The sequence below is a fragment of the Bos grunniens genome, chromosome 3 (genome assembly GCF_055505025.1).
Source record: "Bos grunniens cultivar Pamir isolate PY7600 chromosome 3, Bosgru_T2T1.0, whole genome shotgun sequence".
Taxonomy (NCBI): domain Eukaryota; kingdom Metazoa; phylum Chordata; class Mammalia; order Artiodactyla; family Bovidae; genus Bos; species Bos grunniens.
In genome coordinates this window covers 109,613,593-109,639,136 of record NC_141167.1, presented here as the reverse complement: position 1 = coordinate 109,639,136, position 25,544 = coordinate 109,613,593, and the positions used below count along the sequence as shown (strand labels likewise).

At 40.9% G+C, this 25,544-nt stretch overlaps 1 long non-coding RNA gene across 1 annotated transcript in view; it reads right to left on the bottom strand.

Annotated features, from left to right (window-relative positions):
- Nucleotides 1-12,242: 12,242 nt before the first annotated feature.
- Nucleotides 12,243-25,544, bottom strand: part of LOC147376750 (uncharacterized) — a 39,266-nt gene continuing 25,964 nt past the window's right edge. The window contains exons 2-3 of the long non-coding RNA XR_015161223.1: nt 13,549-13,658; nt 12,243-12,542 (exon numbers count right to left, since the gene is read on the bottom strand). This is a non-coding gene — a long non-coding RNA (uncharacterized LOC147376750). The remainder of the gene's footprint in view (nt 12,543-13,548; nt 13,659-25,544) is intronic.

Below are 25,544 nucleotides of genomic sequence, written 5' to 3'. Positions count from 1 at the left end.
AATTAGCCTGGATATCTAAGCTTATAGCTTAGACATATTAAGAAGTCATTAACCACCAGTAAAATTGAACAAAGCTCATAGAGTACCAGAAGATATCTTAAAACATGCTATTGACCAGAGAGCTATTAATATGTCTTTTGTTACCCAAACGTTATTGACTGGAGACATACAAATACGTTTTTAGACAGTGATGCAATTAACATCACCGTAAGAAGTTGTTGGAGCTTAAAATTGAGGGTTTATTAAGAAATTTGTGGTTGTCATTATCATTCACATTTTGTTCCATTAAGCTTTTGTTTCAATCTTGTGCATATTATAAACACAAAATTTTTTTAAATGATGCATCGTGAAATTTTGAGTGAAGAAGAATTTTTCAGTGAATATTATGCAGATACTTTTTTTGATCATTCGAGAGACATATATACTAGCGTCTCAGAGGGTGATAGTTCTTCAAAATATAGTTCTGATTCAGCCAATATGAATATTAGGCCAACAAAAAGACAATAAAAGAAAAACCTTAGTGATAAATTCTTATACGGAATGTGAAAATGAAATGGTGCTGGAAAATGCTCCTTGCTTCTATAGAAGAGTGGATGGAAGAAAACATCTCACAAAAATTAGATGATTTTACAGGTATGTCAGGTGAAACTATTGAATGTAATAACCTGCAAAGTGCTTTAGGGAAAGTGACATGTCAACCAAGGTTCAAAGCAATGAGTGAAACGAATTCAGGGAAGTAAAATAACAGAATTAATTTTTGGCTGGAAAATATAAATATCCATAAATGGCAGACACTAGTTTCTGCAACAATCCACTGGTCAATAATGAGTTAATGGCTGCTTTCTCACAGTTCTCGACTTCGACTTCAAAGGAGAACCTACTCTTTTCTAATGGTCCCTCAGTTCAGTTCAGTTCAGTCACTCAGTCGTGTCGACTCTTTGCGACCCCATGGACTGCAGCATGCCAGGCCTCCCTGTCCATCACCAACTCCCGGAGTCTACGCAAACTCATGTCCATCAAGTCGGTGATCCCATCCAACCATCACATACTCTGTCATCCCCTTCTCCTCCTGCCCCAGTCCCTCCCAGCATCAGGGTCTTTTCCAATGAGTCAACTCTTCGCATGAGGTGGCCAAAGTATTGGAGTTTCAGCTTTAGCATCAGTCCTTCCAAGGAACACCCAGGACTGATCTTCTTTAGGATGGACTGGTTGGACCTCCTTGCAGTCCAAGGGACTCTCAAGAGTTTTCTCCAACACCACAGTTCAAAAGCATCAATTCTTTGGCACTCAGCTTTCTTCACAGTCCAACTCTCACATCCACATATGACTACTGGAAAAACCATAGCCTTGACTAGATGGACCTTTGTTGGCAAAGTAATATCTCTGCTTTTAAATATGCTATCTAGGTTGGTCATAACTTTCCTCCCAAGGAGTAAGTGTCTTTTAATTTCATGGCTGCAATCACCATTTGCAGTGATTTTGGAGCCCCAAAAAATAAAGTCTGACACTGTTTCCACTGTTTCCCCATCTATTTCCCATGAAGTGATGGGACCAGATGCCATGATCCCTTGGTGACTCACAATTCACAAAGCAGATGCCTTTGAAAAGTAAGCATGATGTAACAGACACATAGCTACAACTGACATGTGTTATTTCTTTTAACATATGTTGCCAATATCTCTTGAATCTTTCATTATTCTCATTTCCTTCTCCCCTACCCCATCTCTCTACCTCTCCCATCTTTCCCCCTCTTCTCTCTTCCTAGCTGCTGTACATCTTCACCCACACACAGCAGAATCATCTCCTTCCTCCTTCCTTTCCTACTTCTTCTCCCTTCCTCTTTCCCATTCATCATTTCATCCCCACCTTGTACTTCAGCTCCTGAGACGGTTATTCTCCCACATTCCAAATATAAATGTGCCTGTAATATTCTAGGGATTCAGAGCACTATTCTGGAAAAGGAAATGGCACCCCACTCCAGTACTCTTGGCTGGAAAATCCCATGGATGGAGGAGCCTGGTAGGCTGCAGTCCATGGGGTCGCTAAGAGTCGGAGACAACTGAGCAACTTCACTTTCATTTTTTCACCTTCATGCATTGGAGAAGGAAATGGCAACCCACTCCAGTGTTCTTGCCTGGAGAATCCCAGGGACAGGGGAGCCTGGTGGGCTGCCATCTACGGGGTCGCACAGAGTCACACACGACTGAAGCGACTTAGCAGCAGCAGCAGAGCACTATCCAGGAGCATTTTTAAAAAAACCTTTTGTGCTTTTCCCATGACTGCTCTGGCCATACCCGTTTTGGTCAGTTTCTGTTTTATTCACAGTATAGGCTTTAGGGAAGGTGACAAGTCAACCAAGGTTCAAGGCAATGAGTGAAACTAATTTAGGGAAGTGAAGTAGCCTCTTCCTAATGCTTTAATTGCAAATATTTCTTGAGCAGTTTCTACACACCATTACTACAGTAAGCATTTTACGTTTATTTTTTTTTTCTCTTTTGAATCTCAAAACAGCCTGATATATTAGTTACTCTTTTTAATCACCTTGCCATTAGAAGTGCAGAGTAACTTGCTAAAACTTATGCAGTTTGAGATGGCACAGATGGGACTTGAGCCCAGAGTCAAGTTCTTAACTACTCAAGAATTCAGTCTTGACCAGAGGTGGGGGAAGTGGCGAAGGGTCTTACTCCTTTGTCTTATCCACTGCTATGCTTTGGTGTTTGGTATATTCAAAGTGGTTTGGTATATTATATATACCAAAGTGGTTTGGTATATTCAAAGTAAGGCCAGATATCCCTGCATTCAATAATGTGCTTTTCAGCCTACTTTGTGTGATGACACTAAGAGAAATTAGGCAGCAAGATCTGATTAGCTTCCCTATATCACCTTTGGGCTTCCCTGGAAGCTCAACTCGTAAAGAATTCACCTGCAATGCAGGAGACCTGGGTTCGATCCCTGGGTTTGGAAGATTCCCTGGAGGAGGGCATGGTAACTCACTCCAGTATTCTTGCCTGGAGAATCCTCATTGACAGATGAGCCTGACAGGTTACAGTCCAGCGGGGTCGAAAAAGTCGGACACCACTGGGCCACTAAGCACAGTACATATCACTTTTAAAAACAGAAACATGGAGAACTAACAAAGTCTAAAAAGAGGAGTTAAAATCCAACTTCTCCATTTTATGGGAAAGTCATTTAACATCTCTGAGTCTCAGGTTCCTCATTTATGAAGTGAATATTTTATGTGAGTTTATGTTGGAGATTAGATAAAGTGTTTACATTTCTGGCACATAGTAGATACTTGGTATCTTTTAGTTGAATCTTAATCCAATTTCTTCTAGTAACACACTCCCTTCTTCAACATGGGCAGACCCATTACAGGTAATTACAATCATCCACCAATTCTAATGTTTAATTCAGAAATGCCTCTCCCCACCACCTCTCACCCCCTCAATCCCAGTTAACTGGCAGTTGCTTTTCCTGTAGATCTTTGTGTATGTGCCCTTTTTATGGCTCTCATCACACAAACACTGTCTACCTAGCAGGCTCCCAAACTAGTCTTGTGAATTCAAGTCTTCTCTTTCAAAACTGCCATGTGTGAACTTAACACACTTTTCTTTTTGTGTTATAATACTTTATTCTTTTAGAGTGGTTTTAGGTTTAAAGCAAAACTGAGAGAAAGGTACAGCAATTTCCCATAACCTACTACCCCCCATATATGCATAGCCATTATCAACATTCCCCATAAGAGTGATACATTTCTTACAACTGATGAAACTACACTGACACAACTTTATCCCTCAAGGTCCATAGTTTACCTTGGGGATTACTCCTGTTGTTACACATTCTCTGGATTTGTACAAAGGTATAGAGATCCCATGGACGGAGGAGCCTGGTAGGCTGCAGTCCATGGGGTCGCTAAGGACACGACTGAGCGACTTCACTTTCACTTTTCACTTTCATGCACTGGAGAAGGAAATGGAAACCCACTCCAGTGTTCTTGCCTGGAGAATCCCAGGGACAGGGGAGCCTGGTGGGCTGCCGTCTATGGGGTCACACAAAGTTGGACACGACTGAAGTGACTTAACATGGCATAGAGACATGAATACATCATTATGTTAGTGTACAGAGTATTTTCTAAAACTCTTCTGTGCTTCTGCCTATTCCTCCCTCCCCCCACTTCCAACCTCTAGTAATCACTGATCTTTTGACTGTCTGCTTAATTTTGCCTTTTCTAGAATGTCACATCGTTGGAATCACACAGCATGTAACCTTTTCAAATTGGCTTCCTTCACTTAGTAATGTGCATTTAAGCCAAGTCTTTTCATGGCTTGATAACACATTTCTTTTTAGCGCTATATAATATTCCACCATCTGGATATACCACAGTTTACATATCCATTCACCTACTGAAGGACATCTTTATTGTTTTCAAGCTGTGACAATTACAAATAAAGCTGCTATAATGATCTGTGTGCAGGGTTTTGTGTGGGCATATGTTTTTAACTCCTTTGGGTAAATTCCAAGGAGCACAGCTGCTGGATCATAAGGTAAGAGTATGTCTAATTTTGAAAGGAACTGCCAAACTGTCCTCCCAAGTGGCTATGCCATTTTGCATTCCCACCGACAATGAACGAGGATATCTACTGTTCCCTACACTTGCCAGCACCTGGTATTATCAGTGTTCCAGATTTTGGCCATTCTACTAGGTATGTAAACATATTTTGTTTTTTCAGTGGTAATATGAAAGGAGTTGCTCAGATGAGTCAATTGCTATCACATGCTTCTCATCCAGCCTCCAAGAATTCAGAAGGCAAATATTTGTTTGCTCTTCCCAGATTTCCTCTAAAACCAGAATGAAAAGTTCATTAAAACCTGTGAAGTTAGTTGAGTCACTACAAGTATTTCTGTTTTAATGAAATAGACTAGACTGGGGTGTATATATATATATATATATATATATATATATATATATATATAAAGCAGAAACTATCAGAGTGAATCAAAAATAGCAAAAGTAAATCTTGTCTTATGAAATAATTGTATGTACTAGGACAAGATGGAAAACTTTTTTTTTTTAGTGAGAATCCCAGGCAAAAGTTTGAAAGTCATCTGCAGAAAAGCCTAGGTGTCGAGAAAAGGGACTTTAATGGAGTAATGGAGCTTTCCTGGTGGGTCAGTGGTAAAGAATTGGCTTGCCAATGCAGGTGGTGTGGGTTTGATCCCTGGGTTGGGAAGATCCCCTAAAGAAGGAAATGGCAACCCACACTAGTATTCTTGCCTGGGAAATCCCATGGATAGATCTTATTATATATAAACTACAATTGTTAGTATTTGGGGGGCAGTTTCTACATGCCAGGATTATATTAAGTTCTTTACATGCACTTTTCATATGGATCCTTACAACAGTCCTATAAATTAGGCTTTGTCCCTGTTGCTTAATTGTCCCATTGCTACCAGTTTGCCACATACCTATACTTTGTTATAAAAGAATAAAATTAAAAAGTATAGAAGTAATGACTGTAAGATCTTTGTAAGATTCTGGATTCTTTGTAACTTTCCCATAGGTCCTTGTAGTGAATAAGAATAAACTCATGAAATTAAAAAACTAGAAGGCTCACTGTTCTTGTCTTTTGGAGTAGAAAGAAAAGGAGAAATTGCATTAATCTTACCCCTTTGGGTAGCCGGACTTCCTGGGAAAAATAGTCATGGGATATACTAGTATATATGGTAGTTATATAACTACCATATATACTAGTATCATAGCAAACACTTTCTTCCAACAACACAAGAGAAGACTACACATGGACATCACCAGATGGTCAAAACTGAAATCAGATTCATTATATTCTTTGCAGCCAAAGATGGAGAAGCTCTATACAGTCAGCAAAAACAAAACTGGGAGCTGACTGTGGCTAAGATCATGAACTCCTTATTGCCAAATTCAGACTTAAATTGAAGAAAGTAGGGAAAACTACTAGACCATTCAGGTATGACCTCAGTCAAATCCCTTATGATTATACAGTGGAAGTGAGAAATAGATTTAAGGGCCTAGATCTGATAGATAGAGTGCCTGATGAACTATGGATGGAGGTTTGTGACATTGTACAGAGACAGGGATCAAGACCATCCCCATGGAAAAGAAATGCAAAAAAGCAAAATGGCTGTCTGGGGAGGCCTTACAAATAGCTGTGAAAAGAAGAGAAGCAAAAAGCAAAACAGAAAAGGAAAGATATAAGCATCTGAATGCAGAGTTCCAAAGAATAGCAAGAAGAGATAAGAAAGCCTTCCTCAGTGATCAATGCAAAGAAATAGAGGAAAACAACAGAATGGGAGAGACTAGAGATCTCTTCAAGAAAATTAGAGATGCCAAGGGAACATTTCATGCAAAGATGGGCTCGATAAAGGACAGAAATGGTATGGACCTAACAGAAGCAGAAGATATTAAGAATAGGTGGCAAGAATACATAGAAGAACTGTACAAAAAAGATCTTCACAACCAAGATAATCATGTTGGTATGATCACTCATCTAGAGCCAGATATCCTGGAATGTGAAGTCAAGTGGGCCTTAGAAAGCATCATTATGAACAAAGCTAGTGCAGGTGATGGAATTCCAGTTGAGCTATTTCAAGTTCTGAAAGATGCTTCTGTGAAAGTGCTGCACTCAATATGCCAGCAAGTTTGGAAAACTCAGCAGTGGCCATAGGACTGGAAAAGGTCAGTTTTCATTCCAATCCCAAAGAAAGGCAATGCCAAAGAATGCTCAACCTACCACACAATTGCACTCATCTCACACACTAGTAAGTAATGCTCAAAATTCCCCAAGCCAACCTTCAGCAATACATGAACCGTGAACTTCCAGATGTTCAAGATGGTTTTAGAAAAGGCAGAGAAACCAGAGACCAAATTGCCAATATCCGCTGGATCATCAAAAAAGCAAGAGAGTTCCAGAAAAACATCTATTTCTGCTTTATTGACTATGTCAAAGCCTTTGACTGTGTGGATCACAATAAACTGTGGAAAATTCTGAAAGAGATGGGAATACCAGACCACCTGATCTGCCTCTTGAGAAACCTACATGCAGGTCAGGAAGCAACAGTTAGAACTGGACATGGAACAACAGACTGGTTCCAAATAGGAAAAGGAGTGCATCAAGGCTGTATATTTTCACCCTGCTCATTTAACTTCTATGTGGAGTACATCATGAGAAACGCTGGGCTGGAAGAAGCACAAGCTGGAATCAAGATTTCCAGGAGAAATATCAATAACCTCAGATATGCAGATGACACCACCCTTATGGCAGAAAGTGAAGAGGAACTAAAAAGCCTCTTGATGAAGGTGAAAGAGGAGAGTGAAAAAGTTGGCTTAAAGCTCAACATTCAGTAAACTAAGATCATGGCATCTGGTCCCATCACTTCATGGGAAATAGATGGGGAAATAGTGGAAACAGTGTCAGACTTTATTTTTGGCGCTCCAAAATCACTGCAGATGGTGACTGCAGCCATCAAATTAAAAGACACTTACTCCTTGGAAGGAAACTTATGACCAACCTAGTAGCATATTCAAAAGCAGAGACATTACTTTGCCAACAAAGGTCCATCTAGTCAAGGCTATGGTTTTTCCAGTAGTCATATGTGGATGTGAGAGTTGGACTGTGAAGAAAGCTGAGTGCCAAAGAATTGATGCTTTTGAACTGTGGTGTTGGAGAAGACTCTAGAGAATCCCTTGGACTGCAAGGAGATCCAACCAGTCCATTCTGAAGGAGATCAGCCCTGGGTGTTCTTTGGAAGGAATGATGCTAAAGCTGAAACTCCGGTACTTTGGCCACCTCATGCGAAGAGTTGACTCATTGGAAAAGACTCTGATGCTGGGAGAGATTGGGGGCAGGAGGAGAAGGGGACGACAGAGGATGAGATGGCTGGATGGCATCACTGACTCGATGGACGTGAGTCTGAGTGAACTCCGGGAGTTGGTGATGGACAGGGAGGCCTTGCATGCTGTGATTCATGGGGTCACAATGAGTCGGACACGACTGAGCAACTGATCTGATCTGATCTGATCTGATGTATATATAATAGTAATCAGAGACAACTCCTCAGCACAAGAAAAGCAGGCTGGATGGCTGCACCATGGGGCTATTAAAGGAAGGAATACATCAGCCCGACCACCATCCTGAGAAAAAACCCTGAGGATTCTAGAAAGTCTCTTGTGACTCTCTATATTGACCCATATAATAACTCATTTCTATTTAAAGTAACACTTCCTCCTTCAGTGTCCGTTTTCTTTCTCAAATTATTTTAAAAATACCCCAGGCTTACTCTGCTCAATGTTGTGGCAACCTGGATGGTAGCGGAGTTTGGAGGAGAACAGATACATGTACATGTATGGCTGAGCCCCTTCCCTGTTCACCTGAAACTATCACAACATTGTTAATTGGCTATATCCTAATACCTGAGTAGGAAATGACACCCCACTCCAATATCCTTGCCTAGAAAATTCCATGGGCAGAGGAGCTTGTGGGCTACAGTCCATGGGGCTGCAGAGTCAGACATAACTGAGCAACTGAGCAGACATACCCTAAAACAAAATAAAAACCTTTTTAAAAAAATATCTGAAGCTTGGCTGGGATTCTCCTTGGTCTTAAACTTTAATCACTTGAGTCCCAATTTTTCTTAGTATCCCTCTTCAGAGACTGAAAAGTTGTAATCTTACATGCAGATCCTGCTTCCCTTGTCTCCCTGGTTCTGCCATTCCCTGATCTGTTTAAGCAGCGTTTGCCCAAGAATAAAACTATGTTTATTATTTGGCTTTCAAGCTGTGGTACTCCTAATGATTCCTGGTACTGTTTCAGCTGCAGCAGCATAAAATCAAGCATTTTCAGAAAGTCAGCTATAATGAATCTGAAATCTATTCATTTCCCTTTTATGTGGCTGGTCATTTTGAATATGATAACCAGTGAACCTCTGCATTCCTCCAACTCTAAAATTTTATGATTGTATAGATTATGGCTATAATCTTGTCTGTGTGTAATTAGCTTTGGGAGAGTTTTTTTAATGTAGAGTTTTCTGTTCTTCAATTTTATTAGTAGAACTTCAAGTATCATTTTTGGGATGTCTAGTATTAGTGATAGTTTGCACTATTTTTTCCTAATTTTACCACTTTCATATTTGTCCATTTAAATGCTTATTTAACACTTTGTAACACACAAATTTTTGCAAGATTTTTATTCTGTTTTGAACTCCTTACTTCACTTGTGATGAACAGCTGACATGACACCAATGCCTTCTGTGCCATGACTTCCCCAATGCATCTTTTGCTAGCTCCATCAGAGGAGAAAGATTATATTCTGAAAATCTTGTGTTCTTCTGTCTATGGCCATACCACCCTGAACGTGCCTGATCTTATCTGAAAATCTTGTGTTCTTCTGACCACTGGGAGAACCCTAAATCTACTTTTCACCATTCAAAAAAGAGTGTATTTACCCCCACTCTATATTTGGTGTCTCTAAACAGCTCCCTTACTATGATATAACTAGCCATCAATATTTTGGATTCAATCTTTTAGCAGCCTTTGATAGACAATTCTTATTTAATTTATTTAACCTGGTTATTTATCACATGATGAGTACATCATGTGAAATGCTGGGCTGGATGAAACACAAACTGGAACCAAGATTGCCAGGAGAAATATCAATAACCTCAGATGTGCAGATGACACCACACTTATGGCAGAAAGCAAAGAACTAAAGAGCCTCTTGATGAAAGTGAAAGAGGAGAGTGTGGCTTAAAACTCAACATTCAAAAAATTAAGATCATGGCATCCTATCCCATTATTTCGTGGCAAGTAGATGGGGAAACAGTAACAGACTTTATTTTTCTGGGCTCCAAAATCACTGCAGATGTTGACGCAGCTATGAAATGAAAAGACGCTTACTCCTTGGAAGAAAAGTTATGACCAATCTAGACAGCATATTAAAAAGCAGGGACATTACTTTGCCAACAAAGGTCTGTATAGTAAAAGCAATGGTTTTTCCAGTAGTCATATATAGATGTTGAGAAGGCAATGGCACCCCACTCCAGTACTCTTGGCTGGAAAATCCCATGGATGGAGGAGACTGGTAGGCTGCAGTCCATGGGGTTACTAAGAGTCGGACACGACTGAGCAACCTCACTTTGACTTTTGACTTTCATGCACTGGAGAAGGAAATGGCAACCCACTATAGTGTTCTTGCCTGGAGAATCCCAGGGATGGCAGAGCCTGGTGGGCTGCCATCTATGGGGTCGCACAGAGTCGGACATGACTGAAGTGACTTAGCAGCAGCAGCAGCAGCATATATAGATGTGAGAGTTGGACTATAAAGAAAGTGAGCACCAAAGAACTGATGCTTTTGAACTGTGGTGTTGGAGAAGACTCTTGAGAGTCCCTTGGACTGCCAGGAGACCAAACCAGTCAATCCTAAAGGAAATCAGTTCTGAATATTCATTGGAAGGACTGATGCTGAAGCTGAAACTCCAATACTTTGGCCACCTGATGTGAAGAACTGACTCATTGGAAAAGACCCTGATGCTGGAAAAGATTGAAGGCAGGAGGAGAAGGGGATGACAGAGGATAAGATGGTCGGATGGCATCACCAACTCAATGGACATGAGTTTGAGCAAAGCTCCAGGTGTTGGTGATGGACAGGGAAGCTTGGCATGTGCTGCAGTACTTGGGGTCACAGAGTCGGACACGACTGAGTGACTGAACTGAACTGATAGACAATTCTATTTAAGCCTTTAATAAAACAAAAATCTATATAAAATAAGTTATCTGGACATGGAGAATTGGGTAAATTTTTTTCAATAAATATTTAATGATCACCTAGTAGACCCTTAGTTCCATTTCCCACCAAACAAGGCTCTTAAGTGAAGTTCTTCTCCACCCGTAGATACTGACTCCCCTCCACCTTGACATCCTAACTCACCCTCAGAACTCTCATTTTAACTCCCTCCTGTTCCTCCCCATTTTTTTTTAACTCTCCACCATAGAATCCCAACAACAGTCAGACAAGCCCTCATCTAACCTGGATAGCCTTGCCTACTCTTAACGCTATAATTGTTTTCACTGAACACATCTCTCCTCATTAGAAATTAAGCTCCATGAAGGTGTTATGTTTTTTATCCATTTTTTTTTTCACTGCTCTATATCCCAGCATTCAAAACAGCATCTGGAATTTTGACTTGAAAAATTAGATGAAGGACTTCCCTAGGGGTCCAGTGGTTGTAATTCTGTGCTTCCTCTGTAGGGGGACATGTGTTATAAACCTTAGTTAGGGAACTAAGATCCCACATGCCACATGACGTAGCCAAACAAGAAAATTAATTGAATGGAATTACTAGTTGGTATTTAAAAACAAGTGCACCTCATTGACCAAAAGGTATATCCCCAGAAAATTTAGTAAAAAAAATGACTTAAAGAATATCGAATGCTAGTTTCACACTGTCTCATGTTGCTGTTGTGAATTTGAGATTGATCTTGAATTGCAAGGTTTCATTTTCACTTTAGGTTATGCTGCTTTATAGTTTCTCTAGCAAGTTGCTAATGGTCTGGAAGCAAACATTCATATTTAGAGGGAAAAAAAGTATAAAAGAACTTAGTGGTTTATTCACTATAGGAAAAGTGGAGAATTATCACCTAATATAATTGTTTGGTAACTACCTGATATTTTAAGCTTTCCAATGTCTGGTTAAACTTATGAGAAGTTAAAATGATCATAACAAAGGAAGTCAACACTCCCATTCAAAGCACAAATTAACAAAATTGATATATGGGCAAAATACATAGAAAAAAATCATCTTTTTGCTTTTTTCAAAGCTACATATAAATATTAAAAACCAGATTTGCATTATACATGTAAATTGTAAAAATGGAGACACATATTCCATGTTAAAAAGAGCATTAAGCCCGTGTTTTAAAATTCCTGGCTACCAACCACAAAGCTGCAGTAGATTCAGAAGAAACACAGTCTATAAGAAGCTATGACAAGGTAAAAAAAAGTTATTGTCTAATTCAGGTCATGAGCCACAGGAGGACTTAGCAGTGTGTCCGTTGTCTGGTTGTTTAGCTTTATTGTGCTACAAACTGTGAGGAGCTGAGGCAACCATGATGCTTAAGAGAACCTAGAAGACCACACTGGAAACCCTTGTCTTATTAGCACAAGTTCATGTGCCCAATGTACAGTGAGTCCAAAAAAACCTAAACTTTGGAGTTTAGAGAAGATAAAGGTTTATTTCAGGCCCGTGCAAGGAGACGGGTGGCTCAACCACTAAAAAGCCACAAGCTCCCCTAAGCATTTTGGTAAAGCATATTTAAAACCCAGGTGACGGAGGGAGGTTGCAGGGTATGTGATCAGCTCAACCACAATTCTCTGACTGGCTGAAGGTGAGGTAACAGGATGGTGTCACAGGGGCTAACATTATCAGTCTGAAGTACTAGGAGGCCTGGGCCTGTGTGCTCCTGGTCATCAAGTGGTTAACATCTTCCATTTGTTGGGGTATGGGAGTCACATCTGTAAAACAATTCAAGAAATGTGCATCAAATAAAGTTATCTAGGTACTTCAGAGAAGAGCTAAAGCAGAGGCTGTGGGGGAAGGCCTGTCCTGGGAAGGCCCCATAGGGTCCTGCTCAGTTACAGTCTCAACAACAAGTCTAACTTGTTCCGGCTGTGTCAACTTGGACAAGGTTCTTCACTTCCTTGAATCCCAATTTCCTCATCTAAAAAGTGGGGACAATTAATATCTCCTCACAGAGTTGTGAAGTTTCTTTGGTTTGACCAAAATATTGCATGTATTTGGTTCATTATCATCAGCTAGACAAAAATACCTAACATGCCCACAAGCCAAGTTCCTGCTTCTTGCCCCTCCTCAGACTCATCCTATGCCAATTTTCTCATCTTAATCAATGTCACATTGGTTCTTATAAAAAAAAAAAAAAAAAACTTTGGAATCACCATTTGACATCTTTCTTTTTTCCAGCCCATCAGGAAATCCATCAATTTAACCTTTAAATATATATCCAGCATCCTACCACTTCTCATCACCACCACTACAACTGCTCCATATCACATTTCTTTTTTACATTGGGACTGTTGAAGTAGTCTCTTCACTGGTCTCTCTCTGCCTCAATTTTGCAACCTATACTTCTTAATTTAGCCAGAAAGGGCCTTTTAAAGAATGTTAAGTCACAGTGCTTATCTGCTCAGAACTATCCAATGGCTCTGATTTCACTCAGAGTAGAATCCAGAGCCTGAACCCTACAAGGGCCTGAAGGATCTGATCCCCTGTCATATTTCTCTGGCTCAAATTCTTCTCTTCCCCCCTCCCTTAGTTTGTGCATTGGGTTAAAAAAAAAAATTTTTTTTTTTTAACTTGTTTGGCTGCATCAGATCCTAGTTGTAGCGTGTGAGATCAATTCCCTGAATAGGGATCAAACCTGGGCCCCCTACATTGGAAGCACAAAGTCTTAGCCACTGGACCACCCTTGCTCAACTTCCTGCCTCTTTTCTCCTCACTCACTCGGCAACAGTCACACTTGGGCCTCTTCATTGTTCCACAAAACCACCAATCAAATTCTCACTTCAGGATGTTTTGCACAGTGTTTCTCACTGCCTGGAATCCTCATCCCCCTGTTAGAAAACAGAATGCAGTAGAGTAAAAATGAAATTTAATCGACTTTATTCAATGGTTCATGAATCATGCAGCATCCCATCTAGAAAACAGAAAGGTACTCCAAGGAGTTGTACAAAATGGAAGGTTTCTACAGACAGAAAAAAGAGAGGATAAGGAAATTATTGGCAAAAAAAAAAAAAGACCTGCTCAGATCAGGTCATCCTCTTTTGCAGGGAGGGAAAGTCAGTAGTTTTTTTATGCAGATTACTTCATGTTGACTTACAGAAAAATGCACAACATGAGAGTTGTGAGTTTCAGTTTTATTCAAGATCTTACTGAGGATGATAACCAAAAGCTAGGGAGACAGTATCTCAGTGGCTGTGAAGAAATTGCTCCCAAAAGGTAGGAGAGGAGACAGTATATACATGTATATACGATTTTTGACTAGGCTTCCCAGGTGCCTCAAGTGGTAAAGAATCTGCCTGCCAATGGAGGAGACATGAGTTAGATTTCCGGGTTAGGAAGACCCCGGAAGTGGACATGGCAACTCACTCCAGTATTCTTGCCTGGGAAATCCCATGGACAGAGGAGTCTGATGGGCTACAGTCCATAGGGTTACAAAAGAGTGGGACACAACTTAGTGCACACGCGCACACACACACACACATGATTTTTGACTAGAGAATATGTGTAGTCAGTCAGGCATCTTGGTAACAGACAAAATCTAGGCACAAAGACAAGCTATCCAAAGTTAACAATTCTAATAATTTTTCTATGTATGTGTCAATGAAAATTCAATTTACCATCAGGTTCAGAAGAAAAGAGGGAATCTTATTCGAGCCAAACTGAGGATCATAGCCTGGAAGACAGATGCTCAGAAGTTCTGAGGAACTGTTTCACCCGTTAGAAGTCAAAGGCATGGTCATATACATTTTTGTGCACCAAAATGACATTCAGATATTTTACATAATATATACAGTCCAGGTAAGTGCATACAGAGCAAGCAGTAAGTCACTTCAACCCCCTACAGAGTTGGGAAATAATGTTATTCTTTTAAGTGCTTACATCGCTAGCATCAGAGAGGGGAAAAATGATCTTTGCTGTTGAGCAGGCACTCTCATCTTGGAAGAGCTCTGATTAACATGTAAGGCAGATGCTCAGTGCACTTTAGAGAGGAAGGGAGAAGACACAAACACACAGAGAGAGAATTTTATGTTTGAATTTTCTTGCCCTGTCTTAAAACACAGATTTTATTTCATCATACTGGTAAGTGCAAGAATCTGGGTTCATTAAAATTCTTTCTGCAATATACATCTATCTAAGGAGGCTGCTTGTCCAAAACACAGAGGACCTCATCCTGTTATTGTCTTAATTTCCTCTCAAAGGAAATTAATTTCCTTTGAGAGGAAATTAAATCACTGCACTGTTGGTCAGTGACTTAACAGGGTTACAACTAAATCCATATAGAATTGGTGGTAAGCAACATTCTTGGCTAGTCTTTGTTCATACTAGTACTGATCAGGAAATTTCAGATTGTATTTAAAAGTAGCATTCCTGGTAGAGGTTGAAGCTGCAATTAAGTCTTGGTTTGCTGTCATGAGAACAGAGGACTTCATTTGAGGTCTGCTGTTTCTTTAACACCCCAGATAGCATTATTAACATCACATTACATGAAGCTCCATCTCCTTCCTGCCACTCCTTCTCCCTGTAGGTTTTTCTCCCTACACTGCTTTACTTTTCTTCATAATATGTATAATTACCTGATGCCATGTTATATATTTAGTTATTCAGCTCTTCATTGTCTGCCACTCAACTTAAAAATGTAAGCAAGCAACGTGAGGTCATGAAATGTGCTAAATTCCCTCTTGTTCACCTAGCATCCCGAACATTACAAAGAATGTCTCAAGCAGTCAATAACATATTTGTTGAATAAAATTATTGAATGAAATGTTAGATTTTTTCCCTTGATCAGTCATAAATAGTAGTTGAAGGTTGAAAATAAAGGCTTTCACTTTGTGGATTGTGAAATAAGATAGAGCCACTTGTGTCAAGGGACTTTAAAGTGTAGCCAGGAGGTCATTAAGGTGGTGAACATAATGCACATTCTCAGCAGGTAGGAGGAACTATAAGCTTTTGAACTGAGCCAAACCACAAATATTCCAAGGACTCTGCAAGAACACCTGCAACTTGTCATACAAATAGGTGCCCAATATGCTACTGGAGATCAGTGGAGAAATAACTCCGAAAAGAATGAAGGGATGGAGCCAAAGCAAAAAGAATACCCAGCTATGGATGTGACTGGTGATAGAAGCAAGGTCCGATGATGTAAAGAGCAATATTGCATAGGAACCTGGAATGTCAGGTCCATGAATCAAGGCAAATTGCAAGTGGTCAAACAAGAGATGGCAAGAGTGAATGTCAACATTCTAGGAATCAGCGAACTGAAATCGACTGGAATGGGTGAATTTAACTCAGATGACCATTATATCTACTACTGAGGGCAGGAACCCCTCAGAAGAAATGGAGTGGCCATCACGGTCAACAAAAGAGTCTGAAATGCAGTACTTAGATGCAATCTCAAAAACGACAGAATGATCTCTGTTCCTTTCCAAGGCAAACCATTCAATATCACACTAATCCAAGTCTATACCCCAACCAGTAACACTGAAGAAGCTGAAGTTGAACGGTTCTATGAAGACCTACAAGACTTTTTAGAACTAACACCCAAAAAAGATGTCCTTTTCATTATGGGGGACTGGAATGCAAAAGTAGGAAGTCAAGAAACACCTGGAGTAACAGGCAAATTTGGCCTTGGAATACGGAATGAAGCAGGGCAAAGACTAATAAAGTTTTGCCAAGAAAATGCACTGGTCATAACAAACACCCTCTTCCAACAACACAAGAGAAGACGCTATACATGGACATCATCAGATGGTCAACACCAAAATCAGATTGATTATATTCTTTGCAGCCAAAGATGGGGAAGGTCTATACAGTCAGCAAAAACAAGACCAGGAGCTGACTGTGGCTCAGACCATGAACTCCTTATTGCCAAACTGAGACTTAAATTGAAGAAAGTAGGGAAAACCACTAGACCATTCAGGTATGACCTAAATCAAATCCCTTATGATTATACAGTGGAAGTGAGAAATAGATTTAAAGGACTAGATCTAATAGACAGAGTGCCTGATGAACTATGGAATGAGGTTCGTGACATTGTACAGGAGACAGGGATCAAGACCATCCCCATGGAAAAGAAATGCAAAAAAGCAAAATGGCTGTCTGGAGAGGCCTGACAAATAGCTGTGAAAAGAAGAGAAGTGAAAAGCAAAAGAGAAAAGGAAAGATATAAACATCTGAATGCAGAGTTCCAAAGAATAGCAAGAAGAGATAAGAAAGCCTTCCTCAGTGATCAATGCAAAGAAATAGAGGAAAACAATAGAATGGGAAAGACTAGGGATCTCTTCAAGAAAATCAGAGATACCAAAGGAACATTTCATGCAAAGATGGGCTCAATAAAGGACAGAAATGTATGGACCTAACAGAAGCAGAAGATATTAAGAAGAGATGACAAGAGTACACAGAAGAACTGTACAAAAAAGATCTTCATGACCCAAATAATCACGATGGTGTGATCACTCACCTAGAGCCAGACATCCTGGAATGTGAAGTCAGGTGGGCCTTAGAAAACATCACTACGAACAAAGCTAGCGGAGGTGATGGAATTCCAGTTGAGCTATTCCAAATCCTGAAAGATGATGCTGTGAAAGTGCTGCACTCAATATGCCAGCAAATTTGGAAAACTCAGCAGTGGCCACAGGACTGCAAAAGGTCAGTTTTCATTCCAACCCCAAAGAAAGGCAATGCCAAAGAATGCTCAACCTACCACACAATTGCACTCATCTCACACGCTAGTAAAGTAATGCTCAAAATTCTCCAAGCCAGGCTTCAGCAATATGTGAACCGTGAACTTCCTGATGTTCAAGCTGGTTTTAGAAAAGGCAGAGGAACCAAAGATCAAATTGCCAGCATCTGCTGGATCATGGAAAAAGCAAGAGAGTTCCAAAAAAACATCTATTTCTGCTTTATTGACTATGCCAAAGCCTTTGACTGTGTGGATCACAATAAACTGTGGAAAATTCTGAAAGAGATGGGAATACCAGACCACCTGATCTGCCTCTTGAGAAATTTGTATGCAGGTCAGGAAGCAACAGTTAGAACTGGACATGGAGCAACAGACTGGTTCCAAATAGGAAAAGGAATAGGTCAAGGCTGTATATTGTCACCCTGCTTATTTAACTTATATGCAGAGTACATCATGAGAAACGCTGGGCTCGAAGAAACACAAGCTGGAATCAAGATTTCCAGGAGAAATATCAATAACCTCAGATATGCAGATGATACCACCCTTATGGCAGAAAGTGAAGAGGAACTCAAAAGCCTCTTGATAAAAGTGAAAGTGGAGAGTGAAAAAGTTGGCTTAAAGCTCAACATTCAGAAAACAAAGATCATGGCAGCCGGTCCCATCACTTCATGGGAAATAGATGGGGAAACAGTGGAAACAGTGACAGACTTTATTTTTCTGGGCTCCAAAATCACTGCAGATGGTGATTGCAGCCATCAAATCAAAAGACACTGACTCCTTGGAAGGAAAATTATGACCAACCTAGATAACATATTCAAAAGCAGAGACATTACTTTGCCAACAAATGTTCATCTAGTCAAGGCTATGGTTCTTCCAGTGGTCATGTATGGTTGTGAGAGTTGGACTGTGAAGAAGGCTGAGCGCCGAAGAATTGATGCTTTTGAACTGTGGTGTTGGAGAAGACTCTTGAGAGTCCCTTGGACTTCAAGGAGATCCAACCAGTCCATTCTGAAGGAGATCAGCCCTGGGATTTCTTTGGAAGGAATGATGCTAACGCTGAAACTCCAGTCTTTGGCCACCTCATGCGAAGAGTTGACTCATTGGAAAAGACTCTGATGCTGGGAGGGATTGGGGGCAAGAAGAGAAGGGGACGACAGAGGATGAGATGGCTGGATGGCATCACTGACTCGATAGACGTGAGTCTAAGTGAACTCCGGGAGATGGTGATGGACAGGGAGGCCTGGTGTGCTGCGATTCATGGGGTCACAAAGAATCGGACACGACTGAGCGACTGATCTGATCTGATCTGAGTGATAATCTTGGCAATCAATCAAGTTTAGACAAGACTAACTTTTGCCTCCACCTCTTGTAAGGCAAACTGTCCTTCTCTGCCTTCAAAAACCTCTGGCTTTTATTCCTTAGCAGGACACTGGTTGGGTTGCTATCTGAATCTATGTGTTCTGAATTGCAATTCTTTGTTCCCAAATAAATGTTCTCTGCTTGATTATTACCTCCCATCTTTATTTAGGTTCACAACTTTAATTAAGTATGAAAAACTAACAAACAGATGCTTCAATTAAATATAGTCAGGAAACCAGAAGGGGAAGCTCTCAAGCCCCACAATGATAACAAGAGTCCAGCAGGAAGAGGAAAGATGCCTCTTCTTTCCTGTCAAGGACTCAGCCAATGAAAAGCCATTGACTCTTTGTTTACTTTGACTCTCCCAACTTTCTGTTCCCTCTATAAAAGTATTTTCTTTCCCTACCTGCTCATGAATTACAGACTCCAAACTGAAATTCTCTGCTGATCTCAAATAAACCCATTTCACCAGAGAAATATCTGGCAGTCTACTCTTTCACATGCGTGCACACTTAGTTGTGTCCAATTCTTTGCAGCCCCATGAACTGTAGCCTGCCAGGCTCGTCTGTCCATGGGATTTCCAGGTAAGAATATTGCCATTTCCTTCACCAAGGGATCTTCCTGACCCAGGGACTGAATCCATATTACCTGCATTGGCAAGTAGTTTATTTACCACTGAGCCACCTGTGATTCCCTCTGACTCTAACTCCAGGTAATCAGTATCAGAACTGAACTGAATTATGGGCCACCTTGCTGGTAACAGAGCTGGAGGTATTGGAAAGACATCATGTATTTGATCAATATGAGAGAAAAACCACACAGATGCATTGTAATATAATGTATTATTGAATACAAGAAATGCATGATCATGAGGGTAAGTGCTTACATAAATCTGAGGGATTTAGGTATAGTTTCCAGACCTAGCCAATGGTTCTTGGAAGATATCTATATCCTAATCCCAAGAATGTGTGATTATGTTAGGTTACATGGCAAAGAGGAATTAAAGTTGCAGATAAAATTAAAGTTTCTAATCAGTTTAGTTCAGTTCAGGCTCCTCTATCCAGGCAAGAGTACTGGTGTGGGTTGCCATACCCTCTCCAGGGGATCTTCCCGACCCAGGGATCTAACCTAAAGCTTCTTATGTCTCCTGCATTGGCAAGTAGATTCTTTACCACTAGCGCCACCTGGGAAACCCTCAAAAGTCTAAAAGGTGTCATCTGATGGATGCTGTGGTAGATCTACTTTAGAGAATGAGTTAATAACATCTCATATTAAAGTCTCATTTCAGCCAAGCCTTTAGAAAACTTATGGCTGTAGAACATCTAGATCTGCTTATTATATCCTTCAAAGCATGATTTTTGCTTTATTGTGCTTCTCTTAAAAAGAAAGTGAAGTTGCTCAGTACTGTTCGACTCTTTGCGACCCTATGGACTGTAGCCTACCAGGCTCCTCTCTCCATGGGATTCTCCAGGTAAGAATACTGGACTGGGTTGCTGTTTCCTTCTCCGGGGGATCTCCCCAACCCAGGGATCAAACCCGGGTCTCCCACATTGCAGGCAGAGGCTTTAACCTCTGAGCCAGCAGGGAAGCCCAAAATGGTTAATGAGAGCTGAAGATTAACAGTGGAAAGTGAACAGGATAATTGAAAGTTAACCAGACATCATTGTGGTTTTCTTCCTTTGTTCTGAATGCTTCAGAAGAGAAAAGCTGGATTTTCCGAATAACCAATATTTGAGACATGTTTTTCTTTAATTTTTTTCTCAGGTCTAGTTTCAAAGCATACTGAAATAGTACAAAAAAGATCAATAAATGCTGCACAACATCCAAACTGTAAAAAATTCAACAACAGGAAGATAGTGGACAATAAAGAAGACTTCTCAACAAGAAAAAAGTGTCAGTAATTTCCCCTAAGATGTCCTTGTCCAGAAGAAACATTCTCAGAGGGATGGGTGTGAATGTGCAGTGAGTTTGGGCATCCCAGGTGGGGCAAGTGGTAAAGAACCCTCCTGCCAAAGCTGGAGATGTAGGAGATGTAGGTTCCATTCCTGGATCAGAAAGATTCGCTGGAGGAGGGCATGGCAACCCACTCCAGTATTCTTGCCTGGAGAATTCCATGGACGGAGCAGCCTGACAGGCTACAGTCCCCGGAGTCACAAAGAGTCGGACACGATTGAAGCAATGCAGGCTGCACGCATACATGAGGTGAGCTTGGGAAGAACTTCATTTGGCATGCTGTCCTTTGAGAATGTACTGGAAGAGAAATCCAAGTGTGTGTATGTGTGTGTGTGTGCATGCAAGCATACACCCAGTATGGCAATGCTTCCTTCAGAGCTTTCATTTCATCCAGCACTAGAATTCTCATTAGTGAAAAAAGCCTATAAATGTACTGAGTTTGAGAAAAAGTGTCACCGCATTCCACCTTGGTAAGTAGGAGAGACCTGTACTGTAAAAACAGAGACAGTTTTCGTCTGAATCTCAGATCTCATTGTGTATCAGAGAACAACTTTTTTTTTTTTTTTTGGCAATGTTTCAGGGAGAAGGCAACCTGGCAGAAACACTAAAAAAAAGGTACTGAAGAGAGAAAACACTTTCTTAGGCCACTGAGAAGGATAATTGCAAATTCTCTGCTGATGTCAGCTAGTTTACCAAAAAAAAAAAGGAGTAGGGGGCAGTTTGACCCAGGACTCTAGGTGTTGGTTCTGTTTGAGCTATAGAAATTGGTCAACCATGGAAATCCTTCTGTCAGTACCTCCTCCCCACACACCCTTACCACTGTTACTCACTCAGCTTCCACTACTTGGCCAAAACATCAGCCTTGTCACTTTTTCAGAGTTACACTCTCCTTTCCTTCTTGTCTTTCTTTTGGCCATGCCCATAGCTTGTGGGACGAGGGATCAATCCTCTACAGTGGAAGCATGGAGCCTTAACCACCAGACCACCAGGAAAGTCCCACGCTCTCCTTTACTTGTTCTCATACCTGCATGGACTATATTTGTGACTGTAGTACCATGACTGCCACTTGCTTAAACCTCCAGTTCTTTCACCAAACTCTTTTGATCAGATGGGCTTCCCTGGTGAATCAGATGGTAAAGAATCTATCTGCAATGCAGGAGACCTGGATTCCACCCCTGGGTAGGGAGAATCCCTTGGAGAAGGGAATGGCTACCCACTGCAGTATTCTTGCCTGGAGAATTCCATGGACAGAAGAGCCTGGTGGGCTACAGTCTATGGGGTGACAATCGGACACAACTAAGTGACTAACATGTTTGATCAGCTTCTTCGTTCTCTTGTCTTGGATTCAGGAGCTAGAATTTAGATTCTTTATCAGTATGTATAATGCTCCTCTCTATACATTTCATTTTCACTTGAAAATGAAAGCATTGGATTAGTTAAAGTTGAAGTCACCTCCCACTCTTTTGTAACTGGGGTTAAGCCTTGCTGACTCCTTCCTACTGAGAATTCCCTGAGGTTACACACTATCTTCCCAGGTGACTCATAAATCTAATTGAATAAAGGGTTCCTGGGGAAAGACACTCTACAGTAGAAGGGAAAGCAAGATCAATTTTACTACAAATGGGAGATGGTGAGATGGTGCTTCTTGAATTGTTGTTGTTCAGCCTCTCAGTCATGTCTGACTCTTTGGGACCCCATGGACTGCAAATGGCAGGCCTCCCTGTCCTTCACCATCTCCCAAAGCTTGCTCAAACTCGTATCCATTGAGTTAATGATGCTATCTAATCATCTTATCCTCTGCTGCTCCTTTCTCCTCTTGCCTTCAATCTTTCCCAGCATCAGGGTCTTTTTCCAGTGAGTCAGCTCTTCACATCAAGTGGCCAAATTATCGGAGCTTCAGCTTCAGCATCAGTCCTTCCAATGAACATTGAGGGTTGATTTCCTTTAGGATTGACTGGTTTGATCACTGTGCTTTTGAAAGGTTGCTGCTGACCCATAAAAAGATGCCGGGATTCTTGGCCTCCAGAAGAGAAGAATTCAATCCGTGGTCAGAGATAAGGCTTGATCACTCAGAGCTTTGTGCAATAGAGTTTTGTTAAAGTATAAAAGGGACAGAGAAAGCTTCTGACATAGACATCAGAAGGGGGCAGAAAGAGTACCCCCTTGCTAGTGTTAGCAACGGAGTTATATACCTTTTTTTTTTTAACTTTACAATATTGTATTAGTTTTGCCAAATATCGAAATGAATCTGCCACAGGTATACCCACGTTCCCCATCCTGAACCCTCCCCCCTCCTCCCTCCCCTACCCTCCCTCTGGGTCGTCCCAGTGCACCAGCCCCAAGCATCCAGTACCATGCATCGAACCTGGACTGGCGACTCATTTCATACATGATATTATACATGTTTCAATGCTATTCTCCCAAATCTCCCCACCCTCTCCCTCTCCCACAGAGTCCATAAGACTGATCTATACATCGGTGTCTCTTTTGCTGTCTCGTACACAGGGTTATTGTTACCATCTTTCTAAATTCCATATATATGCATTAGGTCCTTTACATAGAAAACCCTAAAGACTCCACCAGAAAATTACTAGAACTAATCAATGATTATAGTAAAGTTGCAGGATATAAAATCAACACACAGAAATCCCTTGCATTCCTATACACTAATAATGAGAAAACTGAAAGAGAAATTAAGGAAACAATTCCATTCACCATTGCAACGGAAAGAATAAAATACTTAGGAACATATCTACCTAAAGAAACTAAAGACCTATATATATACCTTTTAATTAGTGATTACAATGAATCAAAAGAATGTCTCGTTTCTGAAAATTTTACCAGACCTACTTCCACAATTTACATTTTAGGATAACAAGATTAGAATTTAACAATAGAAAAATCCTCCAGAGCCACTCCCATAATATACATTCTAAGATATCAGGATTAGTCAGAAGGTTTTCAGGAGAAACTATCCTCCAGCCGGATACATTGTTGTTGTATATAATCCTTAGTACAGAACTTAAACTGAGTTGTGTAATTGACTGAGACTAAGAAATGCAGAGGGAAAAAAAAAAAAAACCTTTGTCCTTTTCTCCTCCTTGAGAATTCCAGACCCTCAATCTCCACTTTGAGAGCCCCAGACCCCTTTATCCGCCCTGGGTACCCTGAATTTCTTATCAATCTGCCTAGGAATTGACTCTCTCACTTTCCAAGGGACTCTCAAGTCTCTTCTCCAGCACTACAGGTCAAAAGCATCAATTCTTTGGCACTCAGCCTTCTTTGTGGTCCAGTTCTCATATCCATACATGACTACTGGAAAAACCATAGCTTTGACTAGATGGACCTTTGTTGGCAAAGTAATGTCTCTGCTTTTTAATATGCTGTCTAGACTTGTCATAGCTTTCATTCCAAGGAGCAATCATCTTTTAATTTCATAGCTGCAGTCACCATCTGCAGTGACTTTGGAGTCCAAGAAAAAAAAAATCTGTCACTGTTTCCATTGTTTCCCCATCTAGTTTTGATGAAGTGATGGAACCAAGTGCCATGATCTTACTTTTTTGAATGTTGAGTTTTAAGCCAGCTTTTTCCCTCTCATCTTGCACCTTCTTCAAGAGGGTCTCTAGTTCCTCTTCGTTTTCTGCCATCTGCATAGCTGAGATAGCTGATATATCTGAGGTTATTGAAATTTCTTCTGGCAATCTTGATTCCAGCTAGTGCTTCATCATTTTGCATGATGTACTCTACATATAAGTTAAATAATCACTAAGCTTAAAATAATGAGGCTATGCTGGATTATCCAGGTGGCCCAGTGTAATCACAGGAATGCTTAAGAGGAAGAGGAAGGCAGGAAACGGACAGGCGGCAGCACAAGGACACAGCCGCCACTGTGGGCTCCAGAGCTGGAAGGAGAGGCCACAAGCCAAGGCACAAGACGGCCTCTAGATGCTGCAAAGGGAATCCACCCTCTAGCAGGAACACGACCCTGCTGACACCTTCCTGGAGTCTACCCAGTGAAACTCGTTTCAGACTTTTGACCTCGCAATCTACACGTTGATACAATGGGGTATTTTGAGCCACTCAATCTGTTCCTACCTTCAACACTGCCTCATTTTGTCTATTCCTGTAACTTATAGCCCCTTGAAAATCATGCACCCAACTCAAGCCTCATAGTTTGGTAGTGCATTAAAATAGACCTTCAACACCTTCACCTTTGTTGCTTTTCAGTCGCTCAGTGGTGTCCAGCTCTTTGCAACCTCTTGGACTGCAGCATGCCACACTTCCTGGTCCTTCACCGTCTCGTGGAGTTTGCTCAAACTCATGCCCATTGAGTTGGTGATACCATCCAACCATCTCATCCTCTGTCATCCCTTTCTACTCCTGCCTTCAATCTTTCCCAGCATCAGGGTCTTTTCTGATTAGTCAGCTGTTCACATCAGGTGGCCATAGTATTGAAGCTTCTGCTTCAGCATCAATCCTTCCAGTGAATATTCAGGGTTGATTTCCTTTAGAATGGACTGGTTTGATCTCCATGCTGTCCAAGGGACTCTGAAGAGTCTTCTCCAATACCACAATTCAAAGGCATCAATTCTACAGCCCTCAGCCTTTTTTATTGTCTAGCTCTCACATCTGTACATGACTACTGAAAAAAACCTAGCTTTGACTATATGGACCTTTATAGGAAAAGTCCTGAACCACTTACACTGCCCCTTTTCCCACTGCAAAA